The sequence below is a fragment of the Pteropus medius genome, unplaced genomic scaffold (genome assembly GCF_902729225.1).
Source record: "Pteropus medius unplaced genomic scaffold, Ma_sr-lr_union100, whole genome shotgun sequence".
Taxonomy (NCBI): Eukaryota; Metazoa; Chordata; class Mammalia; order Chiroptera; family Pteropodidae; genus Pteropus; species Pteropus medius.
In genome coordinates this window covers 10,241,755-10,263,727 of record NW_024340696.1, presented here as the reverse complement: position 1 = coordinate 10,263,727, position 21,973 = coordinate 10,241,755, and the positions used below count along the sequence as shown (strand labels likewise).

The 21,973-nt window shown below is 40.6% G+C and overlaps 1 protein-coding gene and 1 pseudogene across 4 annotated transcripts in view; both read right to left on the bottom strand.

Annotated features, from left to right (window-relative positions):
* KIAA1549L (KIAA1549 like) overlaps positions 1–21,973 on the bottom strand; it is a 230,885-nt gene that overhangs the window by 186,375 nt on the left and 22,537 nt on the right. The window lies entirely within an intron of this gene.
* On the bottom strand, positions 20,886–21,004 carry LOC120609467 (uncharacterized; annotated as a pseudogene).

Below are 21,973 nucleotides of genomic sequence, written 5' to 3'. Positions count from 1 at the left end.
TTAACAGAGCCAAAGAGCCTACATAAAATGCCAGTCCTGTGCTTAAACAGATAATAAGGGATAGAAAAATACTGGTATCCCCTATTTCTTTTTTAACCAGTGTAGGCAGAAATGATAATGGAGGGACCAGGTCTGGAGGCCCCACAGGGGAGGACAGGCATTAGACTGGTCGGGGGAGCATCCATTAAGAGGAAAGGAGAACAGAATGGCACAGCTATCAGAATCTGAGCTTTGGAGTCAGATTTCCACTCCAGCTGAGTGATCCTAGGCAAATGAATCTCTGAGCCGTATCATAAAATTGGGGCGGGTGGGGAGGGGGCTGTTTATCATCTCTCTTTCAAGGATGCTATGAGGGTTAATGATGATAAGCACTTAGCACTCAGTTTCTAGAGTATAACAGGCATCCAATCTGAAGAGGTAACCATTATTATCAGCTAGTCAGCCCTGACAAATCAACTAAGCGAAAGGTGATACAGCCAAAACACTGTCAACTCCAGGTATCCTACCACCAGTGCACCAGGATGGCCTCCTGGAATTTCATAGAGTTGACACACCTCGCACTCAACTGACAGTCAGGAATTTCATCAGTCAAGATATAACTTGACTGCTTTAGCTCAAGAGTGAATTGGTGTTTCAAGCTCCAAAGTTCACATGCCACAAATGAATGCCCTCCACTTCCTATAAAACGGTGCATTTCACAAAAACTACCATATATCCCAATACCATGTTTTTAACTTTTGAAATAATTTTAGACTTACAGAAAATTACAAAAACAGTACAGAGAGTTCAGTACCCTTCAGCTGGCCTTTCTCTAATGGTAACATCTTACATAACCATAATATAACTGCCAAAACCAGGAAAATAACGCTGATAAATTACTATTAAGTACTCTACAGACCTTATTTGAATTTTGCCAGCTTTTCCTCTAATGTTCTTTTTTTTATGCAGGATCCAATCCTGCATTTAGTTCTCAAGTCTCCTTAGCCTCCACCAATCTGACAGTTCAGCCTTTGTCTTTCATGACCTTCGCATCTGCAAAGAGGACTGATCAAGTATTTTGTAGAATGTCCCTTGATTTGGGTTTGATATCTTCTGATGATAGAGCAAGCCGGTGCATTTTTAGTAATAAACGCCCAGATGTGATGTTTTTCCCTTCTCAGTGCATCGGAAGAGGGGGTACATGTCGATATGCCCCATTACTGGTGCTGTCACCTTTGATCATTTGGCTAAGCTGATATCTGCTGGGTTACTCCGCCCATATCATAGCTGGTACAGTGTAAAACAGAATTCTAGCCTTTCTCTTGACCATAATGGAAATAAGTAGATGCTTCTCATCCACAGTCCCACATCTGTACATCAGTAAATGCAATCGAGCTCAGCACCTAAAGGGTTTACTTTTGTTTCTTTTAAACATATTCTAGATTACTTTATCCCCAAATACATTTAAAAGAGGAGAAGAAGAATTTTAGCTACATCTCCAGCCTACTGCACCTGCCTCTTGCTTACTCAGCTGCATCCAGAATCTCTTCACCCCCTAAGTGGCACCAAGTCCCATGTGAGAACACGTATCAAAACAACACTAACAAAAGGCATCAACCCCATGATGAGCACTGCATTCAAGGCTCTTTACAGACATCATCTCTATTTTCCACTACTTTATTAGCCACATTTGAGAGAAGGAGGAAAGCTCAGAGAGTGTAAGTACTTTGCCCCATTTCTGAAAACTACTAAGTGGAAAAGCAGGAATTCACACCCAAGACCAACTGGTGTTCAGCTTTCTGACATAGCACCACACTGAAATATTTAGTTTGATTGACATGGGAGGAAAACTTCTTCCCTGGGGCCCACTCCCCTCAAATACTTATAAAAAATTATAATCCTATCATAACGAAAACTATTTTGTATGCGGCATGTATGTGGCCCTTCCCTGGATCTTCTCTTTAAATTCTGTGTCAGCTAAGAGAGGGCTAGTATACACCCCATTTCACAGAGGAGCAAAAGAGCAAATAACATGGCCAAGATCCAAAACCAAAACCAAAAACCTGACCTAAATCTGACCATGCCTCTAATTTACAGAAAATACAGCATAAAGATTCTATGAGTAAAATCCAGGTTGAGAAATTCTATAACACAAACAATCTAGTTTTTTTTTTTCTTTGCACTTTTATGGGAAAAAAGAGAGATGAGGGAGAACCTATAGATCAAAAAAAAACCTTAAAGACATTTTTACAAATTGTGGACTTTATTTGGATCCTGATTCAAACAAACTTTAAGAACAAAAAGAAAATTTATAACATTTTGATTCTATTGGAAATTTGCGCAGAAACCTGATATTAGAAAGTTATTAGCTTATTCAGATGTGATTTTAGTTGTTTTTTTAAAAGTCTTTATCTTTATAGATTCATATTGAAATATCTATGAATGAAATAATATAACATTTTGGATTTTATTACAAAATATATTGGGGGAAGAATAGTAGATGGAACTACAGTTGAAACAAATTGACCATTAGTTAATAATTGTTGAAGCTGAGTGAGGGATAATGGGGGGTTCATTGTACTATTCTGCATATTTTGCATATATCTTAAATTCTTCATAACAAAATATTAGAAAGAGAAAACGAAAGCGAACAAACAAAAAAACATGCCCAAGATCACACATACTACAAATGAAGGGCAGAGTCAGGACTTGAACTCAGGTGATCCAAGTCCAAATGCCATCTTCCCCCGACTCTCGCTACAGCATCTGATGTGTCTCTTATATGTTGATCTCATTTCAAAGCTTATGTTCCAAAAGGAAATGCTACAGCAAGTCATTCTGATAAGCCTGGAGTTTCTTCAATAAAAGCTACAGTATAAAGTACAGAAACAGCTGTTATAGAAACAAGTATAGCAGGAAGATCCCTTGATACACCATGGTGACACAGAAACACTTTCAATGCCTGCTCTTCTCTTGCTGAAAATTCAGAGAGAAAATCAAGAGAGAATGAGCCAACCAAGAGAACCAAGAGGCCCCTAATTGACAAATCTTTAAAATAGGCCCTGAGGACCAAGAAGAAGAGTTGTTTGTAAGAAATACAGAAAAGGTTCTCTTCTGCTCTAGGTAAAAACACATAGGTAACACTTTAAAAAGTGCCCTGAGGTCAATTAATTTATCTTTGACTCTCAAAAGTTTCTTGATATAGGATCAGATCACATATTAACATTCCTAACCTACAAATGAAGCAAATGGGACAGAAAGAGGTCAAGATTTGATACTTGCACAGGACTCAAAACCAAGATGTTATTATCCATTCATGCATGCATGCATGCATGCATGCATTCAGTCATTCAAGCACTGACTCCCAGCCTGCTTTCTATTCTAAGTGCTGGGGTTACAGAGATACGGGAGACCCATAGTCTCTGGACTAAAGTTTAAGCTTTCCCCATGCCCTGCATACAGAGTCCAGGAGGGCAGCACTTCCCCCAACCCCATCTCCTATCCACTCTCCATCCTGAGTCCCACAGACCTCCAGGATTCTGCAGACTGGCTCTGAGTGGTTCCTGAGGGGCACCGTGTATCTAAAGCTTGAATGAAGATCATCATTCCCCCCGGCTGAATCTCTTCTTGTTTGCCCTTCTCATCAGTATAAAGAGCAGAGTATGGATTTCCACATATAATAAAAGACCAAACCAGAAAAGGAATAGTGTCAACTTCACCCACAGATAAATGAGTCACATTTACGTCATTCAACTAATATTTATTGAGCACTTACTATAAGCCAGGTACATGGGGGACCAAATGAATGAATATAAAAGTATCGGCTGTACAGGAGCCTAAAATAGGCAGGAGCTACAATCACATACCCAATAGCCAGAGGGACAGTGCTATTTGTGCAATGTACCACTGAGTTTTTAACACTTAATAACTTTGAGAAATCATAAGCTTTCTTATTCTTTTCCTTGTTTTTAATGGCAATGTCCACTGACCTACATCTCACAATAAGCTACATGTGCCATATATTGTAAATTTAACTCAAAAAGAGGAGGGGGCATGAGGAGGAGGGAGCTTCTGAGGAAGACCTGGAAAGATGTGAGAATCCTGGCAGGTGAGCAGGTGTGGGAGGGTGTTCCAAGTGCAATGGTGGCCCAAGCAAAGTGACAAAGGGCCAAGAAAAAGGCAAAGCATGCCCTAGAAACTGAGAATGCAATGCATCTGGGAAGGAACACACAGGGCCATGGCTGTATACTGTATGTGTGCCTAAGAGTCACCAGTTTATGTCTATGAACCATCAGGAATATGTGCCCCACTCAGGAATTCTGATTCGGAAGATCAAGAGGTGTACCCTGGGAATCCGCAGGTGCAGGTGCATCAGGCTGACACTCTGGGAATCAGAAGTAAAGAGACATGGGGAGAGACCTGGCAGGAGAAGCAGCCACATTTGGTTCCAGGACACTCCCTTCAGGGCACAGGCAGAAAGATGTCACACGATTGCCGTGATCAGAATTATACTTGAAGAGTGTGATTCTCAGAGTACGGTCCCCAGACCAGCGGCATCACCTGGGAAATTGTCAGAAATGCAAATTCTCAACCTCAAATCTACTGAATCAGAAACTCTGGGGTGGGATCAAAGAATCTTTGTTTTAACAAGCCCTCTGGTAATTCTGATGCCGGGTCAAGTCTGAAAAGCACCATTCTGAGTTCATGTTGGTGATGGTGCATGAGGGCCAAAACCGTTTTAAAATCTCCACCAATTCCATTTCCAGCTAAACTCATGTTATTGTTGTTATTCAGCTCTTCTTTCCGTAAAATATGGCGGGGCAGTGGGGGGCTGCAAACTAGCATATATTTGAATGACTTACTAATCTGCTAACATTTTAATGCTTGACCAAGGGTCTGTAAATGTATTAAAATGAAAGTATTCCAACATTTCTCAAACTTTAATGTGCATATGAGTCACCTAGAGATCTTGTTAAAGTGCAGATTCTGAATCCGTAAATCTGAGGTAAGGTCTATGACTACATTTGTAACAAGCTTCCAGATGACGCTGTTGCTATTGGTCCACAGCTCACACCGGGCATAGATAGCAACAATCACAGGAAGTTTAAAATACCCTGTATTAGGACACCCTCTCCCCACCAGCTGGGCTTTCCTCTCAGATCTGCTCCCCCCTAACCCCCCGCTCTACTGCAGCAGCCCCTCGGCCCACTCTCCCCACACAGTCTTCACATCTGCCCTTTCTCTTAATCAGCTCCTGATCAAGAAGAGGGGCTTTCGGTGCCCATGACAGCAGAGGGTGTTAACGCACCCCAGCGAGCACTCTTCACGCGCCTCCAGAGGGGCTTTGGCAGGCGGCAGGATCTGGCTCATTTGCTTGCAGAACTAACTACCCATTATTTAAAACACAAACTATTAGCTTTACCTTCATGTGGGGCGGCAAATCAACAGTCATTCCTCAGGGCTAGAGGAGCCCTTGTCACTCTCCCACGAGCTCCATCAGTGGAGAACAAAAGTCCCAGCTGGGACCACTGCATTAACTTAGGGGAAGAACGGGATGCCTCCAGACACATCATCCCTAACAAGTGGGAGTGTGGTTTCAGCCTGCTGCACACTGCGCCAGTCGCCTGCTCCACAAGCTCATCAAATAGTTCGTGGTTATGAAACGTTTATGCCAACAAAACTGCAGAGCTGCATCTCAAGACTTCGCTGTAAATATTTATTAACCATGACCATCAAGATACAACTTCTCTGTCACTTCGGGGTCCATATTCTGGTTTTCCCTAGCAGGCAGTTCGATCCCTACTCCCTCCAACCCATCCTAAAGAGGTACTTCTTACTTAAAACTGTTTTATAAAAATCCACATGACATCTTTAGAACAACTCAAATAAAATTAATAAAAGATTTCTGAAATATAAACCAGAAGTCTTAACATCTGAGCTGGATGAGTAGGGAGTAGCTTTGTGGATGCTCTTTCTGTGCACAAGGATCGTAAAATGATGATTTAATCACTGGGGAATATTTATCACAAATAGTATCAGATGATGTGCTGTAAAATTTATGCAGCTAAAAGCTCAAGTGTGCAATATAAATAGATTGCTCAGAAGTTTTGGATGTATTGGCCCAGCTCCACTGTTTATTATATGGAGGTTTAATATTATAATAGGTTGTCTCTGAAGACTTCCTCTTGAAAAACAGAAAGCCATTCAAAAAATTATGTTTAATGTGTACACTTAACAAAGGAGAAAAAAATAGCACATTCCTGATGACTCTCTAATAAAGGACAGGGGAAAAGTCTAAGGAATAATAAATCTGACTCTAAAGAAAAGATGAGGGAAAACAGACTGAGAATAGAAACAATTTTTGCTTTCAAAACAGATTCAAGAACTACAAACAGATCCGTGGTGTAAGTAGAAACCATCAAGTATAAAGATTGGCTAATAAAAATTTCAAAGAATGATTATAATGAGATAGCTATCCACCAAACCCTTTACTCAGTTCTCATAAAGCTTGCCCCTCAGCATGGGAGCAATAATAGTTTTTTTTTAGGTTGGCAATTTTTATTTCCATGTCGAAAGGAAAATGTAAGAGAAAACCATGAAGAGATACAGGAAGAGCTTCTGGCATGGAAGATGAGACCTGAATTCTAGTCTCAGACTCTCATAGAATCTACAATATAAGCTAAGAGGAGACACGAGGCCAGTACCCCAGTGCTTCAGTGTAAAATTCCATTTGTGGTTATTTTCCTGGACCTCCATGCAGTGCTGTCCCCACCCCTCTGTAGCCCTACCAAGGGCTGCTTATACTTTTGAAAACTACAAACTCTCCACATTGAGTCCTCTCATTGCCTAGTACCTGTCCAGACAACTTCCAGCATAACATTCCCAGACCCCTACACAGAGGCCCAAAAGCCAATTAAAATTTCCAAGAGGACAGAGACGTGCCCACCTTCTGCTCCAGCATATCTATCCCTAGTGCCCCGAGCATGAGCCGGGCCACTGCTATAAGCTCGGTAACTCCAAAGGAACCAAGGAAGACTCAAATCACCCAGCAGATAAAACCATAACGAAAAATCTCAGAAAGATCATGGGCCGTGTCAGCTCATTTATTCAACAAATATTTCATCGAATGCCTATGTTGGATGCTGGGACATAGCAGCAAACAAAACAGTCTCTGACTTCAAGGAGGTGATATCCCCGCTGGGAAGGCAGACAGTGAACATGTTTCAGGCAGTGAGCATCACTATGAAGAAAAGCAAAGCAGGATAAGTGGGATAGAGAGCTCCCTAGAGTAGGGTGGTTATAAGAGGAAATCTCTGGTGAGCATTTGAGTAAAAACCTGAGAACGTAAGCAATGCAGTCATGAGATGATACAAGGAAAAGCATATCAGGCAGAGAAAAGGGAAAATACAAAGACCCTGCAAGGAAGCCAGAGGCAGAGACAGCAGATGAGATGGGGGAAATGTCTGGAGGTGGCGGCAGATAATATAAGAGTCAAAACCCACTTGTGAGTCACAAAATCAATTCAGCAGGTTGCAACCAGCACCTTTAAAAATGAAATAAGACAGAATAAAATAGAAAATACCCGTGTACACCACCTGTTGTGAGGCTAAGTATTGTTTGGCAAAACTGGCGATGTATGTGTGTGGGTGCCACGTGTGTGTCTGTGCAATATAATATGTGCTTCTCGCCGTGAGTTACAATGAAAAAGTTTGAAAATCATGAATATAGTATTTTACAGATCTGCACCGTGCCATGTGTGGCTACATAATTTAAATTAACAAAAATTAAACAGGATTTAAAATTCAGTTCCCTAGTCACACTAGCCACATTTCAAGTGTTCAGTAGCCACATGTGGCTAGTGGCCACTGTACTGGACAGAGCAGATATGAAATATTTCCATCAAAACACAGGAAGTTCTCAGCGCAGCTCTAGATGGTTTTCTCTCGAGTCTGTGACCCCTCTGACACCGGATAGAATTACCAGTGTGTCCAGGATGATCAGATGAGTGGCTTTTCTGAATAGAAGGCTCTGAATTTATATTGTCTCATAATCCAGCTGGAGTCCAGCTGGAGATAAGACCAAAATACACTGAAAGTCACCCTGACACCTATCAGCCATATGCATGGGCTGATAAGGGTCAGTTTGACTCAATTTCTTTCTCCTCAAAGTGACAATTAAAGAATAATCCCCTAGTGTTTGTTATGAATTATACAGACTTACTAGAGAAAAAACTACAAAATTTTGGGGATCCCAAAGGAGAGTACTTTAGGAATGGGCAGCTAACCAACGGCGGTACAACAGTGTGATTTTAAAAAATTCATTTCCTGGCCCTGAGCAAGGGCTGAAACCAAATGCAATGAAAGCATAATACTCCCACGTGGGACTCTAATGATTATCAATCAGTGTTATCCTCAGAAGCCCTGCAGCCCAAGGAGGTGGGGACATATCACATGGAGGGCTTTCAGGACACCTAACTCAGGGGTATTCACTCCACCTCAGGACTGGTGCTCACGCTGTTGTGTCTGGTGCTGGCTGCTGCTTAAAAGGGTCTTGTAAACGCTAGGCAATCATCAGTGTTTGTGGCTTCTTCATTCTGGCTCTCTCCATGGCAACAGTGTAAAGAAGCCTAAGGATGTGAAAGTCTCATCTTAGGCCTGGACTTGCTGTGTAGCTTAGAAAGGCAAAACGACTATGCGAGGACGAGCAGTGTGGGCCATGGAGAGAGGACAGAAACTTGGCTGTTCCGCTGGGTATTCCAAACAGACTGCTGTTCCTTCTTAGGACGAGCAGGAGCAATGCTCGCCTCACAGTCACACCTTCCCCTGCCGCAGGGCCTTGGCCCCTTCTGGCTGCATCCTGGATGATATACTTGCCTTCTGGGTCCAGGTGTAGGGAGGCAAAGGAGGATCCCCAGTGAGCATATTACCCAAAGATAGTACATCCATACACTCGAAAGCCAAATTCAGAACAGGTAGTCTGACACCTAAGACTAGCAATGGGGTAGAATATTGAAATTGGGACTATCTGTAAAAATCCATCATGTATGGGCACCATATTCATGTAATCTAGTTGCATGCTGTGCAATCCAGTGCTTAATACAGAACATGATGGACAATCAAGAAATATTTTTGAGTAAATAAATGAATGAATGAGTATGAAATACACTAACCTAACATGGCTACAACTTCATCTGTCTTTCTGAACTAGATCAGGAAGCAGGGAAAAGTGGAGTTGTCTTGCCTAATATCTCTCCAGCATTACTGGTAATGCACAGAAGAAAGAAACCATAAAGGAAAAGATTTATTGACTTGGCTATGTTATATGTCAGATATCAAATAACACCATAAAAATTAAAAGGCAAATGATAAAATGGGAGAAATACCTGTAACATATAATAAAGACTTAATATTATGACTCTATAAAGCGGTCTTAAAATCGGTAGGAAAAGATATACGGTGCTTTAATAAAAAATGGATAAAGAATGTGAATATGCTCTTCAAATGTACGTGCACATGCAAGTAGCTAATAAACAGATGAAAGAACAAAGTTCGACCTCTCTGCAGGCAATCAAAGAAATGCACATTAAAACAACAATATGAAAGCATTTTCAACAATCAAATTGGCAAATCTGCTGTTGTTTTGCTTTATAATGACAATACCCAACATTAGCAAAGGTGTGGAAAAACGGGTCCTTTCGACACTTTTCATACAGTTATGGAAGACAATTTGGTAACATGTGCCAAAAGCCTTAAAAATGTACACCCCTTTTGATCCAGTAACTCTATTCCAGGAATTCATTCTAAGGACATAGAGACATAACCAATGATTTATGTAAAAGACATTCATCAGATGTTTATGTAGGGGGAAAACAGAAGTCACCTATAAATCCATCAATAGAAGAGTTGTTAAGTTAACTATATTACTAGCCTATAATAGAAACTATGCATCATTTTTTTAAAAGTCCTTTTACAACATTGACAACAGCCAAGAGTTAGAAGCTACCCAAACATCCATCAACTAATGAATGGATAAAAAAAATGTGTGTATATATATATATATATATATATATATATATATATATATATATATACACACACACACACACACACACACACACACACACACACACACATACACATACATACAATCACATACATACACACACACACATACATATATATAATGGAATATTATTCAGCCCTAAAAGGGAAGAAAATCCTGTAACATGTTACAATATGAATGAACCTTGAAGATGTTATGCTGAGTGAAATAAGCCAGACACAGAAAGGCAAGTACTGTAGGAGTCCACTTATATGAGGGATCCAAAGCGTTTAAATTCATAGAGACAGAAGATAGAATAGTTGTCACCAGAGGATGGCAGCAGGGAGAAATGGAGAGTTGTTGTTTAATGAATGGGTATAGAGTTTCCCATTTGCAAGATAAAAAAGTTCTGGAGATCTGTTTCATAACACTGTGAATATACTTAACACTACTGAACTGTCCACTTAAAAATGGTTAAGATGATAAATTTCATGTTATGTGTCTTTTCCCATAATTTTTAAAAAGCTCTTTTACTAGATTATCTAATCATCCATGGATTATTCAGTTCATAAACGACCATACTATAAAATATACTTTTTTTCCATCCTGAATCTATACTACACACAGCCTAATTTCTGTGTGATTCTGAAGGCACTCGAGGGTGTTGCAGAACGCATTTATGATGATCTTCATAACTACCAATTAAAATTTTAACAGACTTCTTGGCTTGTGTGCTAATTGAAAGCACACAAAGTAGTAGATTTACTGAATTAAGAAACAATGTCACAAATGCTCTGCAATGGTTGTCTCAGAGTTTTCCAGGGCATTTGCAGGGCATTTCAAATATTCTCTGTTTCGAGAAACATCTAGATCTTGAAGATTACATGGCCTCACACACAAATTCTTTTTTGTACCCTTGCTCTGATTTTCTTTTCGCAAATGTAAACACCCTAACTAAACATATACAAGTATTCTCACCCTCTACAAGTCCAAAAAGACAGCTCTGCAAAGATGGAAGAAGCATCTGGGCCTCTTGTTGGCGCAGAGGTCCACACCAGCAGTTCGTGTAGATGAACTGTTAAATTTTTCATTATAATAATTGCCACTTTCTTTGTTTCCCCGGTGCCTGAAACACTGTCCGGCCTATTAATAAGGATAGATTATAATTTACCCAATAAAAACGTAAAGATCATTAACTACACAGATGACGCTAGAATATAAAATAAAGACCAAAGTCATAAGAAGTGTTAAATATTTACATATTATGCTAAATGACAGCATAACAATCCTAACTGAGCATTGTTAAGGGAACACATCTTCTCCTGGAATTAATTATTCTAAATACATATCCAACAAAAGTCACGTTTTTTTATAGACTACTCACTGCGGAATGGTAATAGATATTCTTGATAAAAGGATTCCCAAATAAATTTGGGAAATTTGGGAGTAAACAAAGTAAATCTGGTTGCGTTGCCACCAAAATTCTCAAGCTTTAGAAAGTGAGGGTGAATTATTCATCTTCAGAAAGGGGGGTATATCGATGCAGTATTCCCCTAAACCATGTGAAAATGAAATGCTTTTAAATGGGGAATCTTATGGGGTTCGTGATCCCCACAGTCGGCTATGGAAACTCTTCATATTCCCTCTTAGAAAGCCTTTGGTTATGCCAGGATTACATATTACCCTGGCAGGAGAGTGTATCAGTTAAGACTATAGCTGGAATTGGACGATGGGTTCAAACCCTGCCACTGTTACTTACTTACTCAGACAAGTTATTGAACCTCTCCGTATCTCAGTTTCCTTGCCTGTAAAAAGGAGAGGATAACAGCACCTATCTCACAGCAGATTACTATATGTAATCGTTCAACTAATATTCGATCAGTTTACATATTTCAATAAATTAAGAAATCAGTATACAACTGTACATTTGAAACCTATATATTTTTATCAACCAATGTCACCCCAATACATTTCATTTTAAAAAGAAGAAACCACGATGAGAAGTCAAACAGGCATCAACAGATTTGGGAACAAGTACAACTGATTCTCCCTGGTAGGAAAAGATCCCAGTTTCCCAACCATGAGTGGTCTGCCTGCCATGCTATCGGTCACAGAGCAAACAACAAGCGTTAATGAATACAGCCAGCTGGTTAAGTGGCGATCTGTTAAGACACTCTTTACTGTACAACACTATGTACTTCAGCACTAATACTAGAGCAGAGCAGCACCCAAAAACACCATTTCCTTTCCTGTGGTAGAACCTAGCTACTTTCCCGGCACAGTCCAGCCCACACAGTCTTATTTATAGCAAGTCTATAAGGGTGTTAGTAATTCAGGGAATGCCTATTATTAGCAAGATTTAGCCAGTATACTTAGTCTGCAAAACAAGCCCCAAGAACAATACATGTAATTCTTTTTATAATTTTGATATAAATAACAGGATTTATTAATATGATAACCCAAGAAGACAAATTTCTAATAACCACTGGCCATAATGTTGGATCGACATATAGACTTTTCTCCCTGTGTAGTTCATATAAAATATTTATGTAAGAAATAGAACATTAACTGAGTTAAACGTCATCATTTTTATTGGCTATAACACAGGCTTAGAAAGCTTTAACTCTAATGGAAATTAAATGCTTTGCATTTACGATGTTTCCTATCCTGACCTTTAAACATTAAAATAACTAGAAGCACCACAAAGCAGGAATGAGAATGTTCCACACATGATGCTGCATTTCAGACCTTCAATTTTAAGTAAGATGATGTTTCACCTTCAAGGTTAGAAAGGACAAGACAGGACAAGACGTCCTATGTGCAGCTAGAAAAGAAGGCACAGTTAAACCATAAGAAGAACCCTCTCCCTCACGAGAAGCAAGAAAAGACTCAAATGGAAGATGTCCTGTGGGCTTTCCATCCATCAAACCTGTCTCCAACTTGATTCCTCAATAATCCTCAGACACTCAATCTGCGCTTGAGAACACATGTGAGCTTTACTTCTTATAAAGGCAACATTCCTAAAAATGGGAATCCACCAAATGTCAGTCAAAAGCACTAGAAGAGCTAACTCTTTAAAAGGAAAACTGTAACAAACTCTCCCTTGTCATTTAGAAAGTTACCTGCATTGGATCCCTGCCATTTAAATCTCATAAATCAGTAGGAAAAACATTAAATATATGTAAAAATGAAAACAGAAAGAACAAATGAGGTTAGGAGATGAACCAAGAGTTTACAATTTTTAATTTTGCCAAACAAAGGCATTTAAAAATTAAAACAAAACAACTACCACCACAAAAATCCTACTATCCATTAGCAGAAAAGGTCACACCCTTGCTGCACAACAAAATCACCTGGGAGCACTGACCCCCTGCTCCCCGCCTAGTTCGAGGCCTGCCCGGGACTCTGATCAGCTGTCTGAGGTGCAGCCAGGACTCTGTTGTTTCTAAAAGCTCCCAAGTGGTTTTAAAGTGCAGCCAGCATTGAGAACCATCATCGTTTCATAAAAGAAAAGGCATTTTAAAACCAAAAAAGGTAAAACTATAACCTCATATCATGGGATGGCTATGAAAAGTAAATAACATTAAGCTTATGAAAAAAACACTATCTGAACTTAGTATTTCTTATTTCACTCTAACAACCTAGGCTGAAGAGTTTGTGGACGAGCATATGGAAATATCTGGTCTACAAGAACAGACTGCACTTCCCCACCCCTCACTGTGTTTGTAGCCTGTTACAGCCTGGCTTGTGCCCTCTCTACTCCACTAAAGTAGCCCTTCCAAAGCTCCTGAAGGGATCTTGAATAGCTAAATCAAATCACTTTTGTCATTTCTCCTACCTCCACACCTTTGCAGCATTTCAGAATGGGCTAGTCCTGCCTTCTTGAAACTGTCTTCCTCCTGGCCTGCCAAACAAATCACTATTCCCCAAACACATCTTGCACGTCCTGGCTTCTAGTTTTGAACATGCTGCTCTCTTTTCTTGGCACTCTCTTCTGCCTTCTCTGTTGACCCAAATCCTACATCTACTTCAAGGACAAAGTCAAATGTTACCCACTCATACACCCATCTATGTTCCATGCATGGGTCCACGGGGGAATCTAGCAGAATTTAAAATGCAGTATTAATTTCAAGGAGTGAGATGAGGTCATAAACTGAAAAGCCAGCTCCAACAGCCAAAGCCATGAAGTCTGAAAACCTTGGAAAGCAGAGCACGAGATGGATTGAGGCAGGTGTTTCAGAACCCAGACAGCAAACAATGGCCATTACGGTGGGATACTTGTAACCGGAACTAATCCAGGTACTACCACTAACTAGCTGGTGATGACAGTTACTGTTTGGGGGGTGTTTTTCTAGGGACTGCCTAGGAACACAAAATTTATTATCTCACTTAACCCTCATGACAACTCCCAGAGGAATGTATTACCGTCCCCATTTACAGAGGCAGCATACACCAGTAATGCAGTTAAGAGATTTGCCCAAGAGCACCCGACTGGTGAATGGCTAAACCAGGATTTGAGCCCATCCTTTGCATTTCTGAAGCTTGCGAGAAATCTCTCTGCTACAGTCCACTGCCTCCTTTGATAGTAACGTCTCTAAACCTTAGATTCTTTTTCCAAAAAAGCGAGGGGTTGGTGTTAGTGATGCCCATGGTCCACGCTCCAAATCTAACATTCCACGGTTCTGTGTAAAGGGAGAGAGAGGCAGAAGTAAAGACACAGCAGAGGGCCACGAACAAAGAGAAATAAAAGACAGAAAGGCAGCGATAACAGGGGCACATGAAAAAAGACAAAATGGCCTTTGTGGCCCCCAGTAGCCCAGATTCCCTTGGGCTTTTTCCTGGCTCTTTTAAGTCTTTTTCCTATCCTGAGATGGGTGTTAGGTAACTTTATCCTATATTGAGTTTTCCTTCTAAATCTCATTCCCAAATGCCCTGAGGACTTGCAGTAAAGCACTACAGAAATAAAAGTACAGGGAAGAAAAAAAAAGTAGTGAGAACACACTAGAAAAGCAAGCTGTTGGGTTTTCATTTAAAAATGAGAAAGAGGATTATGATAATGATCAAATGAAATCATTCAAAAGGAGTGTTTTCCAAAGAAAGAGAATAAATGAGTAAGGAGAACAGAGAGGAAAAAGCAAGCAGAATGACCTTGATTTAGCAACTGATCTTTATTGATTTTCTTTCACCTTCTAGATTCTGGGAAAAGTCACAATCCGAAGTGTGTGACATTAGAGCCTACCCTTAATGAAATTAGTGGATTAACAAAAATGTCAGTGAAGCACAAAAGAAGAGAGAAATACCTTGGAAGAAATGCTACCCCTTTAATCAACAGAAAAAAACAGCAAGGAAAATGAGAACTTGATGGAAACGTTCAGGACGGTAAATGTCATCCATTTCACTTCCCTACAAAATGCCTTTGGAGAACAATAAATTGTGAACACCACCTTTCTGACCTCTGAGAAAGAATTTTGCAAAGCCATCATCAAACCAATACTTTAGTACACTAGGAACTTAAAAAGTCTGGGGTTTCAAAGTGTCAGCATTCACACCATTTGGTTTCAGGGATGGAGGCACAGCTGAGACTCCTTCCAAGGTTCACAAACCCCTCCCCATCAAAAAAAGCCAATGAACACAAATGCTAGGATATGTGTCCCCCAAATCCCCCAGCATCAGTCACACTTTATCTAATCTCTGACTATTGGGTTGTTTTGAAGGGGAAAAAGTTTCCCATACAAGCAGCTTTGGCCTTTTTTAGAGTCCAGTTTAAGGGCAGGACACCTAATTTCAAGGACATTATCAGAGGTGAGGCAACCAACCCTTTAAGAGAAGAAAATCTATATCACCTTGGACTTGCAGAGCTGGGACACAGAGATGCCAAAAAACATGCTCGCGCAAGGTATCTGTGTATAGAAAGCTTTCCTAAAGGTTTAAGAAGCTCTAAAATTTATATATAGATTTAGCTTAGGAAGGCATTAGAAACCATTGAACCCATGTTTGCAGATGGAGAAACAGAGGCAAGTGACTGGCCCAAAGCCAAGGCCACACAGCTGATAAATGGCAGTCCCCTGCACTTCACTTCCAGCTCAGAATTTAGTTCTCTACTCTCCTTTACCCACCCCTAACCAGTTATTGGTTAAAATAACTTCCCTCCTAGCTCTAGAACATATTAGCTCAGTTATTATGTGTTTTGGTGAAGAACATGCTACAAAAGACACTTTCCAATCTTTCTATTTTGTATACGACAAATATCTGTTCCTTATTTCAGAAGAGTAGAATTCATTGAGTGTTTTTCCCTACTCTTGAAAGCACATATTTCAGCAACTGGATGAAATTTCTATTATCCTAAGAGCCCTTAAGAAGACAACTATCTTGTTTAGGAAGAGGGAAAAAAAATTATGAGCTTCTTAAGCTTGGAAGGTGAGACCCCACAGGCAGGGATCACAGAAAGCTCAACAGCTCTGACTGAAAACTGATGAGGAGTTTAGGGAGTGAAAATAAAGAGAAGAGAAAAGATAGAAAGATGGGAGAAGGCTGAAGGTTTTTAGAGTTGGCTGAAAAATTTTCCAGAACAAGGACACAGCAGGAACTTTTTAAAGCCATTTGCTTGCTGCAGTACGAATTCTTCGACCTTCCCAACTATCATTAAAGTCTACTTCCCAAAGCCAAGAAAAGTGAAAACAAACAAGTGGGACTATATCAAACTAAAAAAGCTTCTTCCCAGCAAAGGAAACCATTAACAAAATGAAAAGACAACCTATGGAAGGGAGAAAATATTTGCAAATCATATATCTGATGTAATTCAAAATATACAAACTCATACAACCAAACAGCAAAAAAAAACAAACAATTCGTTTAAAAAATGGGTAGAGGAACTGAATAAATGTTTTCTTTTTCCAAAGGAGACATACAAATGGCCAAGAGGTACATGAAAAGGTGCTCAACAAGACTAATCATTATGGAAAGGAAAATCAACACTACAATGAGATATCACCTCATAGAATGACCATCAGCAAAAAGACGAGAAATAATAAGTGTTGGCTAAGATATTTGAAAAAAAAAAAAATTCTTTTGTACTGTTGATGGAAATGTAAATTGGTATAACCACTATGGCAAACAGTATTCGGGTGCCTCAAAAAATTAAAAATAAAACTAAGGAGTGGCTCCATAGTGTAGTGGTTAGCACAGCTGCTTTACACGCAGAAGGTCCTGGGTCCGTGCCCCAGGTGGAGCCACAGGCCAGGCCCCGGGTGCGCCAGGCCCCCCGAGTGTGCCAGAGGTTCAAGGCCCCGTGTCCACACCAGGAGCGTGTGGGAGAAGACAACCCGCCTTCAGAGATCGAGTTCTTAAGAGGAAACAGCAACATCCATAGGTCAGAGGTAGAAATGGGGGAGTTGGAATTAAAGAGGGGGGAAAAAGATAAAAAATAAAACTACCACATGATCCAGCAACTCCACTTCTGGGTATACATCCAAAGGAAACAAAATCACTGTCTCGAAGAGATATGTGCAGCCCCGTGTTCACTGTAGCTTTATTTACAGTAGCCAAGAAAAAGAAACAACCTAAGTGTCCATCAATGGATAAAGAATATGTATACACACACACAACACACACAGCACAACAGATTATTCAGCCATAAAAAAGAAGGAAATTCAGCCATAAAAAAGAAGGAAATCCCACCATTTGTGACAACACAAATAGACCTTGAAGGCATTATGCTAAGTGAAATAAGTCAGACAGAAAAACACAAATACTGAATGATCCCAATTATATGTAGAATCTTAAAAAAACAAACCCATAGAAGCAGAGAACAGATTGGTAAGTGCCACAGTCATGGCTTGGGGTGAGGGGAAGTGGGCAAAATGGCTGAAGGCGGTCAAAAATTAAAGTTCTGGGGATATAACTTGAAAAATAAAATTAAATAAAAAAAAACAGCCTTCTGTGTAATTGTAAATGCTGAGTTCAGGTGGGTTACTTTAAGAAATTAAGAAAAAATACTGAACTCCACATTATCTAGATGGACATGCGGAGAACGAGGATAAAAAGCCCCTAAGTAAACTGGGTCATTCTGTGGAAGCAGAAACTCAACGGCAGAAGTGAGAGTAAGAACATAAGCTGTTGAGGCATTTGCATTATACTTCCACCAGCTGGTAACAGGGGGGTCGAGCCCATTTAAGTAAGGCTCGAGGGGCAAGAAGACCTCACCTGACACCTGGGTATATGAAAGCGAAGGGTAACTAAAGAATTGCCAAAAAAAAGAAGAATCCAGAAGAGCAGCAGCAAAGTTAACAGCGTCCCGGAAGACGCCCTGATCCTTCCGTCAGACTTGTGAAGGAGGACGCAGTGAGAGGTAATCCCTTCAGTACAGGCGTGGGGTGAGGGCGGACAGCAGAGGTCAGGCCTCCCAGAATTTCAGGGCCCTGGGGAGCTTTGCTCTCTGCCAGATTACAACATAGCATCAGCAAGGGCGAGCTTATGCTCCAGCCCCCCATCTATGTCCACCTGTCTATGAGACATACGAGGTCATACGATTTGGACCAAGTTCATTTGAAAACAGAGACAGCAAATGGAAAGCCGAGGGGTCCGGCAGCCACTCCTTCCCTGCACAGCACATCCATGTGGCCATATGGCCTGTGCACGTGTGAACCATAAGTGGGAGCCCGCAGGAGCCCCCTCCCCTCCCAGCCATTCTGAAAGGGAGCCCAGCAAATTAAAGCAACACCAGTTACTAACAGAAACACGAACAGCAGGTGTTTTGAGGTCCTGGGATTCTGGATTATGTTTTCCCCCTTTCTCTGCATGCTAGCCTTTGGTGGTTGGGGGAGGGAGGGAGTAACATGGTTTTCTTATACCCAAACACACACAAATATATATGTATATAATAAAATTGTAATTGTGTTACAAAAGTAAAAAAGGAAGACTCATCATAATGATCGTTTTTCATTCTTTGACTGAATTAGTTTTGCTCCAACTGCTGAATCACTCAAAGGAGTGGTACACAAGGTAATAATAAATCTTTCTACTTGGAGAAACCATTAACCTTCCTTACAGCAGGCTGGGTCCATAGGCCTATTGACATAGAGCCTTCTTCTAAAAACAGGGCTAATGATACCAAGAACATGGAGGAAATACTATTCCTCAAGCAGCTTTTGGTTCTTTCAAAAACCAATAACAGGGTAATAACAGGAAAGACATTACCAGAGGGTATTTAATCTGGAAATTCTGTTAATTTATTATGGCAGTTTCATGTGAATTCTCTTGTTACTCAAAACCACTGCTTAATAATTTCGTAGCTCGAAATAATTTTGGCCATCTTGTCACTTCTTTGATCTTCCAACACAACCCCTTCTATAAACCTAAGTTTTTCTATTATCTATTTTGGCATCAATGCATTTATGATATTTATTCTGTTTATAATCAATGCTATTTTTATTTCTCATTCTTTTTTTCTGGATTGAAAGACCCGTGAGGGCAAGAATATTTATTCCGTTCACCATCGGTCTCTTTATTCCTATTACCAAGGGCAGTTGTTGAATAAATGATTTGATATAAACCAAAAGAAAAAAATTTCCCTGGGTTGTTATTTTATCTGACTTTAAATAAAGGTTTTATTAAACCTCCTTCACCAAGTAAATCCTTTTTATGATGCCTCGCCCAGCTTTTCACTTTCCCATGTGTATACGAGATTTAAAGGATCCAATTCAACCTCCCTAAGAGTCTGCAAATATTAACTTCATTTAACAACAAACAGTACAGGAGCTGACACAAAGGGCCTATATTCAAAATAATTATCGCTAATTTCAGTGCTTGGTGCATGAAACTGGTGATGTCAAATCTCAATGAAAATAAGATATCTACATCAGTGGTTTTGAAATATGTTTTCGTCAAGCCCCTTGGAAAGCTGAATGGTAAGGAAATTCCTTTCTCTCGGAGAAGCACAGGTATGGTATACACTGAATTTAAGCATATAATTTTAAGGATTGATAGATACCTCCCATCAGGGCAGTGTTTTTCAAAGAATGGATTGTGACCCATTAATGGATCATGAAGTCAATTTAGTGGGTCATGACCAGCTTGTAAGGAAAAGGAAGAAAGGTAGAAAGAGAAGGATGGAAAATGAAAACAACAAAAGAGGAAAAGGGAAGGAAGGAAGAAAGAAGAGAGGTAATGGGAAGTATTACCTTCTGACACTTTTTTTTTAAGTTGTGGTGTGTATGCGTATTCGTGTATGTGTGTTGGATCAAAATGTAAAATACAGTTCTTATTGTGCATTGCCATAAAAATAACGTAGAAAAAGACTACTCTAGGGGTTCACAGACCCCTGATCGAAATGATTAAGGATGAAATTGCCACCTTACTTGGTTGCCAAGATCCTCAGAAAAGACTATTGCCTCTCATGTGAGTTTTAACCAGACGAAGGACATGCACCAAGACAGAGGTGTGAACAGAATGCCGAGTCTGAGGTACTCCAAGAAATTAAGCTTGGTGGGCACAGGGTACAAGGACTGCAGTGGGGCCCCTGCAACTAGTGGAGGCCCAACTTCATGTCACAAACCAAAGGTCACCAACTCAATGCTGCAGGAGCCAGGTGGGTGGCATAAGTGAGTGAAGCATGCCTGGAAAGGTAGAGTCTGTGACTACCTGGAGAAGACACACCCCATCTAAGGGGCATAGCTGTCCCTCTGTCCAGCTAGCTGCTTCCTGGGGGGAAGGGTGATGCAAGACTTCTAGTTTTTAAAGATAACCCAGAAATCTAAAGATCTTATGTGAAATTTTCTGATCTTGTTTTTTTTTTTTTTTGGTTGACCTCACAGATTGCAAGGAACTTGTCAGCTTACAATCCCTTATTTTTTTGATTTTATTTTTTATGCCTACAGCACCTGATCTTCCTAGGTGGTCTTCCATCCAAGTACTAACCAGGCCCGACCCTGCTTAGCTTCCAAGATCAGAAGGGATCGGGCTTGTTCAGGGTAGCATGGTCATAGACTGATTTTTAATATAGGCAAATAAAGCCCAAAGAAAATTGTTTTTCAACACGGTGCAGGATAACACAATGAGTCAAATAAAAGATATCCATGGGCTGGATACAGTTTTCAGCCTAGGGTGCGGAAGGACATATGATTTCTTTCATGATTTAGAAGGACCTATGGAGGGCGGACTGGGGTGGGAAGGAGGAAGGAGACCAGAAAGGAGGCTACAGAAATCAACCAAATGAGAAATCACGGAGACCTGGTAAAGGTTGTAGAAAGAGGCATTAGACACAGGAAATAAAAGGAGCCAGAACTGACAGGGCCAATTAGATGTGCTAACTGAAAGAGAGGAAGGAGTCTAGGAAGACTCTGGTTTCTGACTTGTGTGGCCAAGCAAACAGAGGCTCCATTCACCAAGACTGAGCATACAGAGGAGGACCAGGCGAGGTGACCAGGTTGGGAGACAGACAGCTGAGTGTGTGCTGACTAGAGAGCAGCTGACTGGAAGTGTCCGTAGGAGAGAAGAACAGTGATGGGTGCAGCAGAAGCTCTGCTAAAGGTGGATTATTGTGAGTCATCTACACCTAGATGTCGATGAAGCTAGAAGACAAGAAGGCTAAGACAGAATCCTGGGGCACACCCACACTTCAAGGGTGAACAGATGAAGAAGGTGCTATGGAAGTCATCGTTTGAAAAGTCATCGACTGAAAAGGTGGACTGGAAGGCCAGAAGCAGGTTAGAAGGCTCAAGGAGAGCCATGGGCATTTTAAAAAGCCATTCGGGAAAATGGAAAGTGGCACTGATGAGGAATCCATGAAGGGACGGCAAGTGGTATTGAAAACTCCGTTGAGAGGAGCATTGTTGGACCAGTTGACCACAGAGATGCTGGAAACAAGAATCATAAGGACACCAGAATACCAGTTGTATTGTTATACATTCTGCAGCCTGCGGGTTGAAGTAGACAGTGAATGGCTGGACTATCCCAA